The sequence below is a fragment of the Lygodium microphyllum genome, chromosome 7 (genome assembly GCF_053477565.2).
Source record: "Lygodium microphyllum isolate KBCC chromosome 7, Lygodium_microphyllum_v1.1.10, whole genome shotgun sequence".
NCBI classification, from domain to species: Eukaryota; Viridiplantae; Streptophyta; class Polypodiopsida; order Schizaeales; family Lygodiaceae; genus Lygodium; species Lygodium microphyllum.
Window position 1 is genome coordinate 149,867,592 of NC_141141.1, and position 19,443 is coordinate 149,887,034.

A 19,443-nucleotide genomic window follows, 5' to 3' on the forward strand; every position below is an offset into this window, starting at 1 on the left:
CTCTCCATGAACCAAGCAATTCTCTCAAAGTGTCTATATTTTCTCTAGACCAACCATTGTCGCGAGTGTAGTTGTAAAAAGCATGAGCAATGTCTATCAGAATCAATCCTAGGTCATAGAATACCTTCGGAATACCTTCAATCTCACATAGTACATAAGGCAAACACCATTGAATCCACTTTTGATTTTCCTCAGCCTTGTAGCTCTCACAATACTTACTAGGATATCTTGACCAGCGACCATAACGAATAGAGTATGGTGTTACTTTAGTGACACGATGTGTTGTCTCATCAATTTTTACTTTCATCCTGTTATCCACAGTCCTTACTAGAGCACATATATATTTTGAGAACAAATTTAGGGCCAAAATATGCATGCAACCATATACAAGGTCCAGGGATAAATCAAAGCCATAGAGTTCATATAGTCTCCACAAGCATGATCTACCAGAAATTCCCGCATCTTTCAAAATCTCTTCTCTTTCTGCTTGGGTGAGGGCTCGCTCTGCCATAGTCAAAGAACTAAGCATTTCATTGGTTGATCTTTTAATTGGTCTATATCTCAACTGGAATCTATTTTGACCATACAAGTAACGTCCTGAGCCCTCACCCTCCAAAGTGGCTATTGCTTTGTCTCTACGACAAAACGACTGACCACCATCTTTGAAAGATCCAATCTTGCACTGAGCTGGATGGTCTCCAGTTACCATCATTAGCATAGCACGCGCAATGAATCTTCGACGAAGAGAATTTTCATGCTCAACAATCTGTGTAACTAGATAATTGAAGTCTACTTCAAATCCATCAACAAATAGACTTTCTAATTCATCTATCAATGGCTGCATGAATATGTGAAAGAGTTTACTAGAGCTTCCAATAACTTTTTTGCAACTGAATGGAATAAATAAAACCGGTATAACTCCAATAAGGGAGCTCTTTCCAACATTGAGAATTTTGATTTCAACAACTCCACAATTCTTCTGGGTTGTCTTTGAGGCTTGGAATCCATCCCAATGTAATAACAAGGCGAAATTGCGTGGATCACCCTATTTATCACAAAACACACCACATTTTAGTAACCTGTATCAAATTTCATTTATATTAATTAAAAAGACAAGCATGATAATAAAATGTACCTTACAAATCCTTTTGTACCCATGTATGTGAGTTCGACATGATTTGCAGATAAACTTGTAGGCACTCTCAATATCATCCCATGAATGATCAAGCAATGGTGACCTTTGGGCAGAAGGCCAAGCTGTATAGACTTGTTTGCAATGCATGTTATTACATATCAATGGAAGCTCAAAGTATGATTCAGGATTCCAAAAATCATTTACACTTTTGCATTTTGTACCATCCCAAAACTCATTTATTGTAGAATCACAAAGTGTATTCTCCTGTATTAACCATTTGTTTTTATTTCTCCACATTTCCAACAATTCATGGCATAGAGTTCTACTTCTAGTTAGTAGATGCAATTGTTCTCTAATGGAGACATAGTCAAAAGAGAGCATATCTTTTCTCGGTAGAGAACACTTGGAACACTTTTCACAACATTGTGAACAATCACGCTTTAACTTCTTCCTTCCTCCTTTTCTGGTGTTACACAAGCATTCAATTGTGTCTCTAATGTAGTTATCCTCCTTGCTTGGCTGATAAAGCAATGGTGCATGAATAGAGCTCTCACTTCCTTGGCATACCCTGTAACGTTGGGAGTTAACCATACCTAGCCGTGTGAACATGATACCAAGTTTCTCCCAACAAGTAGGAATATTTATACCATTCAAGTCTCCATCCCATGTGTTAGGCATTTGCACTAGTAGTTTGGCCAAGCTTGGCATATATATATATTGTTCATATGTGCTTGGGGGGGGATCAGAACTGACCATATCACCAAAAAGAATTTTAAGCATTTTATCTTGAAACTCAATTGAAGCTTGATGCTCATCCCAAAGTGCTTGCAATTGAATTATTCTTTGAACGATTTTGTCAAATAAAGATGGTTCAACATCATCCATCTCAAACGCTTCATGTTGTGGTTCCACCTCATTATCCTCCCTTTCGTCTAAATTGCCAATCTCATCTGATGGGTCATTATGGACCTCATCTCCCATGTCATTATGCTCTAGTAGAATGTCATCTTGTGGTAGTCCTTGAGAGTCACGTAAACCAAGATTAGTAGCGAGACTCTTAAATCTTTCCTCAATTTTCATGTGTCTTGCATATGTTGAGTGAGGAACCATACGTCCACCTCCACAATATGTTCTGCATGTACACCACAAACGCCTGCGTCTAGGCAAAGAGTGAGATGATGGTTGATCCATAGGAGGGTTATCTTCACTCATAGAAACATCATTGTTAGTAGAATTTTGACCTTCTTGTTGAGCCAGAACTGATGAATGTATTATCCCATTCATATCCTTGCGACTGTGTGCATAGTAAGTTTGTCTAATAACATTCTGATAACCAAGGGTTGAATGCCTACACTTATAATTGCACTGACATCTCCTTAAATTATTCATTATGGCTTCCTGAAACATAGACATAAATAAAAAATAATCAATCTATATATTAAAGTTACATATCAAAAGTTATACATCAAACGGGAAAAAAAAAGCATTACTCAATGGGAAGTAGACTTTTATCTATGGTGGAAATAAATTATACTCAAGAACCATAAGCATAGTCAAGGAGATTTAATTAGAAAGCTGCAAAGAGTAGAAAGTGCAAGGAGATTTAATTATAGAATACCTTCGTATCAAAATCTTCCAAAGATGCATAAGACTTAGTTTAGCAAAAACATGTGTCTTTTATTTCTAAGGGTAGAGCAGGGATATGATAGTGCTATATGGTTTACAAGCATATTCATAGGGTGAAAGAAAACTATGTTCACTTAATATTGTTATCTCAAAGTTCTATATTTATTATGGGCACATACATAAACTAGATCTTCCAGTAAAGTATAGCTAGATGTACGTTATGAAGTGGTGCAAAGGTGTCACTTGGTTCATGTGAATTGAAGGGGAATTCAAGCTGACTCTGAGTCTACAAACATAAGTAGGCTATAGAGAGAGAGATTACGAAACCCTGCCTGGAAAGGAAGATTGGGCCGGGCTGGGCCAAAAAGACCCATCACATCACTTATTATTTCCCTACTATGGTTAAACATCTCCTCGAACAAGTGATACTTGGAGCTTACTATAATAAACTTATGCTCGAGAAAACATAGGATAAAAAGCAAACAAGAGATAACAAAACCCAGCTTGGATAGGAAGATCGTGTCCCTAGGGCTAACAAGGCCCATCACAACAGTTATCATTTCCCAAGCATGGTTGGACATCTCCTCAAAACAAGCAAAGTGAGAGATTACAAAACCCTACTAGGATAGGAAGTCCCTAGGGCTATAAATAAGGCCCATCACAGCAGTTATCCTTTCCCAAGCATGGTATACATGTAGTATACATCATGGTATACATGTAGTATACCAGAAAGACTAGTGGACACAATAGGCATAAACATTCTTAGTAAAAAGGCTTGTTGCCCACATTGTTACAACAATGAATAGCCTATCAAAACTAACCCAAACAAGCTCAAAACAAATCACAATAGCCTATCAAAACTAACCTAAACAAGTTCAAAACACAATATTATCACAAGCTCAAAACGGATCCTCATTATAATTGCCACATTCTGAGCTACAGCATAACCGCATCACGTGGATGCCATGGCGGTCCTCATCTCCACCCACTCATCGACATCCTCATCGATTAGCAGCACTCAATATGACGTGGACGACGATGTGGATGTGGCCTTTTCACTGACGTGGACAACCTTTTCACTGATGCCAAGGTTTCCCTTATTACTTTGCCACACAAAACTTAAGGGTTAAGTCTAACCCCCTTTGCCATTAACACTATGTTTCTATTGTTCCACAAAGCTTGAAGAGTGACAACTATAATGATGTGCCATAGCTTTATGATTTCTTCATCGATAGAGCCTAAGTCTCCAAAGAGTGCACCCTTCATTCTAATATTTGCATTTAGTCCTGCAATAGCAACCCATGATTTGATTGTTTTCCACTTTGCTTGGGTTGTATCCCCAAAATGCATGGATGATTGACTCATTTGCCTTGAAGCACACATTTGGCATGTTTGTGGCATGTGTGTGGTTTCCTTTGTTTAGTCCCTACGTTCTTGATGGAGATCTTCCAAAGTAGGGTATTTAGTTTGTATGAGGGTGTGCATGGTTTAAGGAAGAGATGTAAGGTAGAGAACGGATGTGTGGAGTGTCCTTTGCAATTGTCTCTTTATGAATATAAGAAGATCCTCATGGATACAAGAGATACTCTAAATGCCCAAAATTGTTACTATCATCGGTGCAAAGCACCAGCAAAGTCTAGGTGCTAAATGACTAGTTACTTGTTAATACACACTCGGTTTGCATTTGCAAAAATGGACAAATTTGTCATAGTTTTGTCTAAGCTTCAGTGCTAAGCGCTAAATAAGAGCCTCAAAGTCCCTTTTGAAGTTAATACCTTCTATTAGTATATTTGACATACACAACCCTCTAGCTGCAAACGTGCAAGTATAGTTACAAGTTACATGTGAAAATCCTCTTACGCTTTTGTGATGCTAAATGTTCCCACCAACACCCCTGACCCCTCTAATCATATTCGTTCAGCACCTGGAAATTGCACAACGGAAGTATTATACTGTATAGCAAAAGGTAGCATAGTCTACCATCATCTAAGTACACATACTGTACGACACAAAAAGTCACTCACTCACACACACACACACACACACACACTCTCTCTCTCTCTCTCTCTCTCTCTCTCTCTACAGTCAAGATTTAGGTGCTAGAACTTCATGTTTCATAACAGAATTGGTTAGTTTAGTCTCGGAAGATTTCTTTGCAACATCAGATACAAGGATTGAATCTAACATTCATGAAATTAGTAAAGACTCGTATAAGAGCAGCATGAAAACAGAGGTGACTTCAAAAAGCGCCACCCAAGTCTCCTCTAGGCTTCTATGTACGTCTGATCAATGAAGGCTTGATCGGCTGCGAGAGAGAGAGAGAGAGAGAGAGAGAGAGAGAGATTCATTCTAACACAGACTCTGCGTATCTATATGATACAGGTACCACGACCGCATTATAATCAGTCAATACTGGGCCATTATATTACGCTTCAGCATACAGCACATGTATATGAATGTCCTAAAGAGCGCCATCACATGCAGACTATCTTTCTTGCTGTGTTCAGGCAACGCACTCATGCAGCAACGCTCCACGGTCCTCACTTCATCCATCTCTCTCCTCACCGGCAACAGGTGTGCCAAATCGAGCCTACGACTTGGTGCTAGGGAACGAACCACGCTCTTGGTGTTTGCCACCGCAGTCTTGGGCATTGCAGAAACAATATGCAGCACATCTAGATGTGGCGTGCTCTCGCCCACCGACAACCAACCATCATCACTTTAATGGATCGCACCTCTACGACGACTACAACAGGAGATCACAGTCCTGCACGCAGTCCTTTATCGATCGAGCATCCTTGCACGGGCCTGCCCAAGCCCGGGGGGGTGTTGGCGTTCGCTTCCGGGTCAGAGAGTCGAACGTATCAGAGAAGTCGCGTATCAAAGATTACATTATCGCTTTTTACACATGTATCGACAGAGAGCGTATTAGTGATACCTGCTAGTGGAGCGGGGCAGGACAGCACTGACGGCGTCAGCGTTCGCTTCCGGGTGGAGGTGGCAGCTGTGCTTAGCGGAAATTGGTTGGGACCATTGTTATTGTGGTTGAACCATCATTTGAGGCATGGATTGTGGCCACTGTGGATTTGGTGCACTGTATTGTGATACTGGGGGCATCTGTTGGTAGGGGTAGGGGACTGTCCCTGGGACTGCATTTGGTGGGTACATCATTCCTGGCATCAGAGGAGGTAGGACTCCTCTTCCTGGATTCATCGCCATAAATAGTGATGCCACTATTTGTCATCGCTAATCGGCATCGCTATGGCATGATATCCTTGTAGTGTGAAACCACACAAGGAAAACAGACACCAAGAAAAAGATATTCACACAACATCATAGAATGTATCCTCCATGGATAGCAATGAACCATAGAGAAAAACTTATATACTCCACTTTATGAATGGAATCAATCACATAGTATTCATGTTATAACTTCTAGAAATCATCTATATCCTTTTGCTCTCATAATCTCATAATATATCTCTCACATACAATGTTTTGTGTCAAAATTTAGCTATCTCTCACTTAAGATATATATCTCTCACTCACTCTCTCATTCAATGACACAATGGAATACAATAGAATAACACTCCATAATCTTCATTTACTCATGGAAGTACCCTCCAAGAGGTATTACTAATCTGAAGTGGTACTAGAGCTAGTGCAGTGACTCTTGACATTGAACTACTACACTATCACTCCCAATATTGAGCTTTAATCTTACGTTGCTATTTTGTTTACTTGAACTAGCTAACATGAGCTTCTATTATCGTCTTTCAAGAGTAGGAGAATATCCCCAAGATCAGAGCCTATCGAATAGAACACACATATATATAAATAGAAGATCACAAAAGCCATATAAAAGCTCAAAAGAATGAATAGAAGGTCCACAGAACACAACAAATCCCACATAGTTCAAACAAAACTCATATCGATCTATAAAAATACATCCAAAAGATCATTGATCATATCCCAACTCATCTATTCACAACCATAAAGCTCAAGTAGAAGGAAAACAGATGTCAAAAAAGGCTAGCATAACACATTAGAATCAAAAAAGTTATTCAACAAAACACATAAGCTTACCACCACAAACCAACCAAGAACCTCAAAGAGCTACCAAAAAATCCTCAATCCAAATTGAAACTTCCTAAATCACTCTCAAAATTTATAAAACCCACAAAATCATCCAAGAATAAGCAATTTAACTTCTAGAAGAAAGCAAAACATAGGTAAAAATCCAATAGAATCTGCACTCAACATATCCCCACACTTCATAAGGAAGCGTCGCCACAACCTTGGGAAATAGCAACATTAACAAAATCCTTATAGCAGCTAATCACTTGTCTTTCAAAATAAACTACATGAAACCAATGACATCATTCAAAATAACCTAGGATTGATTACATAAACGGAAGGAAAACACTAAACTCAATGAATAATTTAATTAGTAATGAAATATATCTACACAAACTAGTAAAGGAAATGAGAGTTTCTAGAGCACGTCCATCTTCCATAAGGAAACAAAGAGATCTTCATATTGAATTGCCATTAGCATGAACATCTTTAATAGCATTCTAGCACGTCCAATTTAACAAACATAACACAAACACACATCCATATATACCAATACATTCATAGATACACATATATAGTTAAACATACATAACAGTATGAATGGCATAAATCTACAATGATGAAGAGAAAAAGATCTATTAACAGAGGATATCATTGTCAAATATTTGGATATCAATGATAGATTGAGGGGGAAGATTAATGTATTTTGTGGGTTAGGGAAGTGAAATAAGAGGTGAACAATGAAGCGATGAGTAGACAACTGATAAAAGGTAAAAAGTTGAAGGGAAAGGAGTGTTAAAAGAGAAGTAAAAGATAATAAAAATATTTGACGTGATTGTTTACAAAATTTGGAGGAATAGGGGGGCCAACTGGAGAAGAACCTATAGGGATAGGAGAAAATGTATGGTCTATGTGTGCTAACTTCGAACTTTGACAAGGACTTGATTAGGAATCTGAAATGGCTATGGGACTTCCCCTACTTCTTCACCTCTTCTCTTCTCCTACTCTTATCATCCTTTGCACCTCTTCATTTCTTCCTCTGTCTCCCTTCACGTCCTCCTCTTTCTTCTTCTCCACCTCTTCTCTTCTCCTCTTCCCTCTTACCCTCCTTCTCTTCTCCTCTACCTCTCTTCCCCTCGTTGTCTTCTCTTCTTCTTCTTCTTCCACTACCACTACCACTACCACTACCACTACCACTACCACTACCACTACCACCACCACCACCACCACCACCACTCCTCCTCCTCCTCCTCCTCCTCCTCCTCCTCCTCCTCCTCCTCCTCCTCTCTCTCTCTCTCTCTCTCTCTCTCTCTCTCTCTCTCTCTCTCTTGATAGCAAGTGACAAGTAAAAGGTTAAAAAAAGCTCTTAGTCTAAGATCCTAGGCCTAAGGTTTATCGCCTTTGGCTATCTATTTACTCCTCCATCTATCTTGTTGTCTTGGAGCTCTCCCTCCCCTCTCGTGGATGCATTCAATGTTAATTATGTGATGTTCATTTTTGTGATTGATATGGTGATTAGTCCGAGATAGTTGATGGAAACGAGTCTGTTGGTGGTGACAATGGTGATGAGTCCCGTGGCGATGCACCTCATCTTCTCTCCATCATCAATCGAATTCTCCTTTACCATTTACAACTCACCCACCTTCTCTCCACACTATTGCACACTACAATCTCTATGAGGGCATGAGATTGGGATCTCCAAAAATACCAAAGCATGATCTCTATCTTGATGGTTGCATATATACTACTACTACTCATGGAATAAACCTTAAAATAATTATTATGCTCAAATATATGAGGAGAAATTTGTTCCTAAGACTATTCTAAGGAAGAAAGAGGGTTAATGATAAAAGAGTGTCCTTCCTTGCAAGTGATATTATATTATATTTTTTAATTAAAATTGATAGTTGAAGATGAGTTTCCTAAGAGATCTTGTGGTGATGCTATTTTAGTTTTGCGAAGCATATGAATGATGCTGTTTTAGTTTTTTTGTATTTGTCTTTTTAAGAAGAGATTATTTTTTATGGAATATCCAAAGATATTTTTTGATTTACGTTATGAAAAAGGAATGTTTTTCTAACTGATAGGCTAATTGCCTTCGTTGTATACTGGCACGGTTTAGGCTAGGACAAACCCCATGTATGAGAGGTCTCTTTGCAGGAAGAACATTATCCTAGGAAGCACAAGTGTGCTAGGGTTCTCTAGCCATATATCCCTTAGGTTTGTTGAGGATCGGCCTAACCCCTATGAGCCTAGGATGAGCTTATTGTAAGGTCTTATTTCCTTTTCTTTCTTTCTCTCCCTCTCTCATTTTCTCTCCCTCCCTCACCCTCACCCTCTCTTTGTCTCTTTCCCTATTAGGTTTAATGATTTTTCTCTATTTCTCTCTCTCCTCTCTCTCTCTCTCATTTTTTTTTCTCTCCTCTCTCTCTCTCTCTCATTTCCTTTTCTCTCTTTCTCTCCCTCGCTCATTTCCTCTCCCTTCTTCACCCTCGCCCTCTCTTTCTCTATTAGGTTTAATGATTTTTTTCTCCTTTTCTCTATCATCTCCCTCTCATTTTTTTCTATCTCCTCTCCCTCTCTCACCCTCACCCTCTCTTTCTCTCTTTCCCTATAAGGTTTAATGATTTTTTTCTCTTTTTCTCTCTCCTCTCTCTCTCTCTCTCTCATTTCGTTTTGTCTCTTCCTCTCCCTCTCCCTCTCTCATTTCCCTATTATGTTTAATGTCTTCATCTCCCTCTCTCATTTCCTCTCCCTCCCCCCTCTCTGTCCCTCTCCCTCTCCATCTCTCTCATTTTCCTATTATGTTTAATGTATCCCTCCCTCTCCCTCTCCCTCTCTCATTTCCTCTCCCTCCCTCGCCCTCTCCCTCCCCCTCTCTTTCTCTCTTCCTCCCTCTTCCTCTCCCATTTTGCTTCCCCTCTCCCTCTCCCTCTCTTTCTCTCTCCCTCCCTCCCTCTCCCTCTCTCATTTCCTCTCCCTCCCTCTTCCTCTCCCTCTCTTTTTCTCTCTCATTTCCTCTCTCCCTCTATTTCTCTCTCATTTCCTCTCCCTCCCTCTCCCTCTCCCTCTCCCTCTCTGTTTCTCTCATTTCCTCTCCCTCTCTCAATATACACAAATTATATTAAAAAAAGTAAAAGAGAGATAGAGAATGCACTCTCCCTCCCTCTCCCTCTCTCATTTCTTGCCCCTCCCTCTCCCATTTCCTCCCTCTCCCTCTCCCTCTCTTTCTCTCTCTCTCCCTCCCTCTCCCTCTCTTATTTCCTCCCCCTCCCTCTCGCTCTCCCTATGTTTCTCTCTCATTTCCTCTCCCTCTCTCAATATACACAAATTATACAAAAAACAAGTAAAAGAGAGAGAGAATGCACTCACCTAAAGACTCGAAGAAGTGTTTGGCAGCTCCTCTTCGCCCTCCGTACACCTCCTCCTCTTCTTCGCAAATGACGATGGCGATGGCGGTGGCGCTAAGAAGCCTTCTTTCTATCTTTATCTCCCTCTCAGCAAAACGGTCATGCTCTATCTCGCTCTCCCTCTCGAAATCTTTCGTGAATGAATGAAATGAAACACGCTCGAGTTTTAGCCTGCGTTTTTTTTCTCTGGGTACCATCGCTATTTGCGTTGCTATTTGCAATGCTAATAGCGATGCAAATAGTGATGCCGCTATTTGTCATTGCTAATCGGCGTTGCTATGGCCTGATATCCTTGTAGTGTGAAACCACACAAGGAAAACAAACACCAAGAAAAAGATATTCACACAACATCATAGAATGTATCCTCCATGGATAGCAATGAACCATAGAGAAAAACTTATATACTCAACTTTATGGATGGAATCAATCACATAGTATTCATGTTATAACTTCTAGAAATCATCTATATCCTTTTGCTCTCATAATCTCATAATATATCTCTCACATACAATGTTTTGTGTCAAAATTTAGCTATCTCTCACTTAAGATATATATCTCTCACTCACTCTCTCATTCAATGATACAATGGAAAACAATAGAATAACACTGCATAATCTTCATTTAGCCATGGAATTACCCTGCAAGAGGTATTACTAAATTGAAGTGGTACTAGAGCTAGTACAGTGACTCTTCACATTAAACTACTACACTATCACTCCCAATATTGAGCTTTAATCTTACGTTGCTATTTTGTTTACTTGAACTAGCTAACATGAGCTTCTATTATCGTCTTTCAAGAGTAGGAGAATATCTCCAATATCAGAGCCTATCGAATAGAACACATAGATATATAAATAGAAGATCACAAAAGCAATATAAAAGCTCAATAGAATGTACAGAAGCTCCATAGAACACAACAAATCCCACATAGTTCAAATAAAACTCATATCAATCAAAAAAATACATCCAAAATATCATTGATTATATCCCAACTTATCTATTCACAACAATAAAGCTCTAGTAGAAGGAAAACAGAGGTCAATAAAGGCTAGCATAACACATTAGAATCAAAAAAGTCATTCAACAAAACACATAAGCTTACCACCACAAACCAACCAAGAACCTCAAAGAGCTACCAAAAGATCCTCAATCCAAACTGATACTTCCTAAATCACTCTCAAAATTTATAAAACCCATAAAATCATCCAAAAATAAGCAATTTAACTTCTAGAAGAAAGCAAAACATAGGTAAAAATCCAATAGAATCTGCACTCAACATATCCCCACACTTCATAAGGAAGCGTCGTCACAACCTTGGGAAAGAGCAACATTAACAAAATCCTTATAGTAGCTTATCAGAAACAAAGAGATCTTCATATTGAATTGCCATTAGCATGAACATCTTTAATAGCATTCTAGCACATCCAATTTAACAAACATAACACAAACACACATCCATATACACACAATACATTCATAGATACACATATATAGTTAAATATACATAACAGTATGAATGGCATAAATCTACAATGATGAAGAGAAAAAGAGCTGTCAACAGAGGATATCATTGTCAAATATTTGGATATCAATGATAGATTTAGGGGGAAGATTAATGTACTTTGTGGGTTAGGGAAGTGAAATAAGAGGTGAACAATGAAGCGATGAGTAGACAACTGATGAAAGGTAAAAAGTTGAAGGGAAAGGAGTGTTAAAAGAGAAGGAAAATATAATAAAAATATTTGACGTGATTGTTTAGAAAATGTGGAGGAATAGGGGGGCCAACTGGAGAAGAACCTATAGGGATAGGAGAAAATGTATGGTCTATGTGTGCTAACTTCGAACTTTGACAAGGACTTGATTAGGAATCTGAAATGGCTATGGGACTTCCCCTACTTCTTCACCTCTTCTCTTCTCCTACTCTTATCATCCTCTGCACCTCTTCATTTCTTCCTCTCTCTCCCTTCACGTCCTCCTCTTTCTTCTTCTCTACCTCTTCTCTTCTCCTCTTCCCTCTTACCCTCCTTCTCTTCTCCTCTTCCTCACTTCTTCTCATTGTCTTCTCTTCTTCTTCTTCTTCCACTACCACTACCACTACCACTACCACTACCACTACCACTACCACTACCACTACCACCACCACCACCACCACCACCACCACCACCACCACCACCACCACCACCACCACCACTCTTCCTCCTCCTCCTCCTCCTCCTCTTGCTCCTCCTCCTCCTCCTCTCTCTCTCTCTCTCTCTCTCTCTCTCTCTCTCTCTCTCTCTTGATAGCAAGCGGCAAGTAAAAGGCTAAAAAAAGTTCTTAGTCTAAGCTCCTAGGCCTAAGGCTTTATCGCCTTTGGCTATCTATTTACTCCTCCACATGTCTTGTTGTCTTGGAGCTCTCCCTCCCCTCTTGTGGATGCATTCAATGTTAATTATGTGATGTTCATTTTTGTGATTGATATGGTGATTAGTCCGAGATAGTTGATGGCAACGAGTCTATTGGTGACAATGGTGATGAGTCCCTTAGCGATGCACCTCATCTTCTCTCCATCATCAATCGAATTCTCCTTTACCATTTACAACTCACCCACCTTCTCTCCACAATATTGCACACTACAATCTCTATGAGCGCATGAGATTGGGATCTCCAAAAATACCAAAGCATGACCTCTAGCTTGATGGTTGCATATATACTACTACTACTCATGGAATAAACCTTAAAATAGTTATTATGCTCAAATATATGAGGAGAAATTTATTCCTAAGACTATTCTAACGAAGAAAGAGGGTTAATGATAAAAGAGTGTCCTTCCTTGCAAGTGATATTATATTATATTTTTAAATTAAAATTGATAGTTGAAGATGAGTTTCCTAAGAGATCTTGTGGTGATGCTGTTTTAGTTTTTTTGTATTTGTCTTTTTAAGAAGAGATTGATTTTTATGGAATATCCAAAGATATTTTTGGATTTACGTTATGAAAAATGAATGTTTTTTAAACTGATAGGTTGATTGCTTTCGTTGTATACTGGCACGGTGGAGGCTAGCACAAACCCCATGCATGAGAGGTCTCTTTGCAGGAAGAACATTATGCTAGGAGGCACCAGTATGCTAGGGTTCTCTAGCCATATATCCCTTAGGTTTGTTGAGGAGATTGGCCTAACCCCTATGAGCCTAGGATGAGCTTATTATAAGGTCTTATTTCCTTTTCTTTCTTTCTCTCCCTCTCTCATTTTCTCTCCCTCCCTCACCCTCACCCTCTCTTTCTCTCTTTTCCTATTAGGTTTAATGATTTTTCTTTATTTCTCTCTCTCCTCTCCCTCTCTCATTTTTTTTCTCTCCTCTCTCTCTCTCTCATTTCCTTTTCTCTCTTTCTCTCCCTCGCTCATTTCCTCTCCCTTCTTCACCCTCGCCCTCTCTTTCTCTATTAGGTTTAATGATTTTTTTCTCATTTTCTCTCTCATCTTCCTCTCATTTTTTCTCTCTCCTCTCCCTCTCTCATTTCCTTTTCTCTCTTTCTCTCCCTCCCTCACCCTAACCCTCTCTTTCCCTATTAGGTTTAATGATTTTTCTCTCTTTTTCTCTCTCCTCTCTCTCTCATTTCTTTTTCTCTCTCCTCTCTCTCTCTCATTTCCTTTTCTCTCTCCCTCTCCCTCTCCCTCTCTCATTTCCCTATTATGTTTTATGTCTTCCTCTCCCTCTCCCTCTCTTTCTCTCTCTCTCCCTCCCTCTTCCTCTACCTCTCTCTTATTTTCCTATTATGTTTAATGTCTCCCTCCCTCTTCTTTTCCCATTTCCTCCCCCTCTCCCTCTCCCTCTCTTTCTCTCTCTCTCCCTCCCTCTCCCTCTCCCTCTCTCTCATTTTCCTATCCCATTTCCTCCCTCTCCCTCTCCATCTCTCTCATTTTCCTATTATGTTTAATGTCTCCCTCCCTCTCCCTCTCCCTCTCCCTCTCCCTCTCCCTCTCTCATTTCCCTATTATGTTTAATGTCTCCCTATTCCTCTTCCTCTCCCTCTCTCATTTCCTCTCCCTCCCTCTCCCTCTTTCATTTCCTCTCCCTCCCTCTTCCTCTCCTTCTCTTTCTCTCTCATTTCCTCTCTCCCTCTCTTTCTCTCTCATTTCATCTCCCTCCCTCTCCCTCTCCCTCTCCCTCTCCCTCTCTGTTTCTCTCATTTCCTCTCCCTCTCTCAATATACACAAATTCTACAAAAAACAAGTAAAAGAGAGAGAGAATGCACTCTCCCTCCCTCTCTCTCTCTCTCATTTCTTGCCCCTCCCTCTCCCATTTCCTCCCTCTCCCTCTCCCTCTCTTTCTCTCTCTCTCCCTCCCTCTCCCTCTCTCATTTCCTCCACCTCTCTCTCCCTCTCCCTCTGTTTCTCTCTCATTTCCTCTCCCTCTCTCAATATACACAAATTATACAAAAAATAAGTAAAAGAGAGAGAGAATGCACTCACCTAAAGACTCGAAGAAGTGTTTGGCGGCTCCTCTTCGCCCTCCGTACACCTCCTCCTCTTCTTCGCAAATGACAACGGCGACGGCAGTGGCGCTAAGAAGCCTTCTTTCTCTCTTTCTCTCCCTCTCAGCAAAACGTTCATGCTCTATCTCGTTCTCCCTCTCGAAATCTTTCGTGAATGCATGAAATGAAACACGCTCAGATTTCAGCCCGCATTTTTTTTCTCTGGGTACCCTCGCTATTTGTGTTGCTATTTGCGACGCTAATAGCGATGCAAATAGTGATGTCGCTATTTGTCATCGCTAATCGGCGTCGCTATGGCCTGATATCCTTCTTGTGTGAAACCACACAAGGAAAACAAACACCAAGAAAAAGATATTCACACAACATCATAGAAGGTATCCTCCATGGATAGCAATGAACCATAGAGAAAAACTTATATACTCCACTTTATGAATGGAATCAATCACATAGTATTCATGTTATAACTTCTAGAAATCATCTATATCCTTTTGTTCTCATAATCTCATAATACATCTCTCACATACAATGTTTTGTGTCAAAATTTAGCTATCTCTCACTTAAGATATATATCTCTCTCTCACTCTCTCATTCAATGATACAATGGAATACAATAGAATAACACTCCATAATCTTCATTTAGTCATGGAAGTACCCTCCAAGAGGTATTACTAATCTGAACTGGTACTAGAGCTAGTGCAGTGACTCTTGACATTGAACTACTACACTCTCACTCCCAATATTGAGCTTTAATCTTACGTTGCTATTTTGTTTACTTGAACTAGCTAACATGAGCTTCTATTATCGTCTTTCAAGAGTAGGAGAATATCCCCAAGATTAGAGCCTATCGAATAGAACACACATATATATAAATAGAAGATCACAAAAGCAATATAAAAGCTCAATAGAATGTACAGAAGCTCCACAGAACACAACAAATCCCACATAGTTCAAACAAAACTCATATCAATCTATAAAAATACATCCAAAAGATAATTGAGTATATCCCAACTCATCTATTCACAACCATAAAGCTCAAGTAGAAGGAAAACAGAGGTCAAAAAAGGCTAGCATAACATATTAGAATCAAAAAAGTCATTCAACAAAACACATAAGCTTACCACCACAAACCAACCAAGAACCTCAAAGAGCTACCAAAAGATCCTCAATCCAAAGTGATACTTCTTAAATCACTCTCAAAATTTATAAAACCCATAAAATCATCCAAGAATAACCAATTTAACTTCTAGAAGAAAGAAAAACATAGGTAAAAATCCAATAGAATTTGCACTCAACATATCCCCACACTTCATAAGGAAGCGTCCTCACAACCTTGGGAAAGAGCAACATTAACAAAATCCTTATAGCAGCTAATCACTTGTCTTTCAAAATAAACTTCATGAAACCAATGACATCATTCAAAATAACCTAGGATTGATTACATAAATGGAAGGAAAACACTAGCAAAATAACCTAGGGTTTGGACTAGCAAAATCTATCAGATGATACCACTTTTCCTCCTAAGTTTGGGCTAAACAACAACTCATACTATGCATGGTAGCCAGTGTTGAAAATATGTAAAATACATCACCTCTTTTAGGTGCTTTTAAAACTGGTGCTTTTACTAGCTCCTATTTCACATCCTCGAAAGCTACCTTACAAAGGTCACTCCATACAAATAGACAGCTAAAGGATAATAAGTTAGTTAATGGCAACGTCCTTTTTGCCAAGGCATTTATGAACCTTCGATAGTACCTTACCGATGACAGAAAGCTATTACCTATTTCGGAGTGCGTGGTGGACTCATAGCGACTAGAACCTTGATCTTTTCAGGGTCAGTTGCGATCCCTACTGAAGTGACCACATGGCCTAGCAATAGCCCATAAGGCACTCTAAAGACACACTTCTGTGGGTTAAGAGCGATGCAAAATTGTCTACAGCGCTCAAAGCACTTTGTTAAGATAATCAACATCCTTTCCCTTACAGTGGTTGCCCCCAGGTCATCGATAAATACTTTCAACTCATCTGGGGAGATGTCACCAAAGGTCTTGTCTATTATTCGTTGCCATGATCCAGGTGCATTGCACAAATCAAAGGCCATCACATGGTACGCAAAAGTACCAAAGACAGTAATGAAAGTTATTTTCAACTTGTCCTCTTCTGCAATTGCCATCTGGTTGTATCCTGCAAAGCAATCCATAAACGAATATATTTTCCTACTTGCTAATTGATCCAAAATCTGGTCAATAAATGGCAACGGGTAGTAATCCTTAATCGTCTGCTTATTGAGCTCTCTAAAATCTACACATAGTCGGATCTGGTTGTTTTTCTTCTTCCTGATGACGACTGGTGAACACCATTCTGTGTGTTGTATAGGGAAGATTAAACCAGCTTTTCGTAACTTCTGTAACTCCTCAAACAGCCCGTCCCTCAATTCAAAAGGCATACGCCTTACTTTCTGACGCACAGGACGATTGCCTTCTTTTACAGGATTAGTATGAACAGCCAGGCTGGGAGGAATACCTCTCAGCTCATCATAACTCCAAGCAAAGATGTCACTGAATTCTTGAATCAAGGACACATAGTCCTCCCTTTCTACTGAACTGAGCATGGAACCTAATTTAATTGGTCGTGAATCATTCGGCATGCCAAGGTCCAACTCAATGACACCCACGTCTCTTATCCTATATTGCAACTCTATCGGCTCATTTAGAGTTATCTGATAAATATCCTCTGTAGTGGACCCCTCTTTAGATTCATCACTGGATGATATCTCACTACCAGATGGATCATTTGCTATTTCTAATTCAGTAGAGGATAAAGGAGCTCTCTCACTCTGAGGAGACTCAGGGTAAGCATAGACTATTACTCGATTAGTACCTCTACCTAGAACCACTCGATTGGCGAGTATATCGACTTGACAGTCTGTTCATAAGATCCAAGGCCTACCTAGCAAGACTCGATAGCTAGGACGTCCTGCAAATCTTATCACCCGAAAGTCCAAGAAGCATTCTACACTTGCAACTGTAACATGGACTTTAGTAACGCAACCTTCTGGTTGCCTTAGACTATCATCAGCCATTCTAAGAAGGGTGGAGCTATCTTTTTGGATGCCTAGACCCAACCTCCATCAACTCTGAGCTCATGATATTGACAGAGGACCCAGTGTCTACAATAGCATGCTCCACTAATATTCCATCCACGTATGCTGGAACCCTAGGGCAATTCTTTTCAGCATGATCAAACCAATCTTCCGCTACTCGTGCTATGCCCAAAGGTTCTATAGTATACCCAATACAGAGGATCTTCTTGAATTCCTTGCATACTCCTGGAGATAATTTAATCAACTGTAAGAGGTTTACATCTGGTTTGACTTCGCAAAGAGAACATGCTAAATCAAAATCATGATAGGTAGCCAAAGCTCTTTTTTCTCGCCAAACCATCCTTTCTTTTGGTCTCGGGACCTACTTTGGTGCTTCTTTTTTAGCTCTTGCCTTCTTTCTTGGCACTTCCTCATCCTTCTTAGGATTGACTTTTTTGTTAGCAGGCCTTAGAGGTCCACCTTCCACGCCAGGATTCAGGACTTGTGTCCCCTCATCCCCTTGCTTAGGGTTTTCCTCGACCGGTTTTGCATTATCTTTATCACCCTCTTTAGCCTTTTGGCGTCTTGTCAAGGCTCTTAGGTTAGAGGTTTCAGTGCCATTGATGCGTACAGCCTCAATAAGGCTGACTCCATTGCCTTGTGGCAACTTCTCTATAGTGGTCTTTGCCCTTTGCAATATTTATCTTGGTCCATCATTTTACTGGAGGCTATTACCTTGCGCTCTATGATTAATTGGACCTGGCTATTTACTCCCTTGTTGGAGGAACTAATCTTACTCCAACAAGTAGCGGCTAAGTGGTCCGACTTCCCACAAATATCACATTTAACATTTGGACAGTTTTTAGGGAAATGTTGTCCGCCACACCACTTACAGCTTATTAAGGTTAGAAGGGCTATTGAATGTTGCTTGGATAGGACATTGATCAAATTCAACATATTCAAAAATTACCCATAGCTTGGGGTAATAGTGTATGTGATATATATATACGTATACAATCCAGCATCCATCTTGCACAAAATGGATCTCCTATTGTAGGTATCAGAAACTCCTAGCTAAAGACTGCTAGATATTCACTTTTGTGGGTTTTATCTTGCGTAAGTCCAAGCATAAATTCATAATTATAATATATAATACTATGTATTTATATGATATTATATTATTAAAATTATTACTCTATTTGTAAGTTATAAGTTTAAACTTCTATAGTAATAATTAGATCATTGTTCTTAGTTCTATTAATTTATTTATTTTTAATATTTTTAAAAAAATATGAGATTTAAGATATGCTTTTATTGAAATAAGCTTTCTTTATGAAATACCTTGGTATTTTCTTAATGTGGTTAAGTTTAGAAGGCTTTTCTAACTTTTTTTACAAAAGCAACAGGATCACAAGCAAAACAAGAGAAGAGGATGAAAACTCAATTTTTTCGTTGCTTTCTCATTCGGAATCCAAATTTAGAGCTTTAAGAGTTGTTTTGGGGGTTTTTGGATATGATGGTGATGTCAAAATGTTAAGATTCAAAGTATAGAATTTTCTACAGTAACTCTAGTATGTTATAGGATACCTCTTGACTCTTAAAACTATGTATTTCAATTCATATTTGCACTTTCTTTGTAA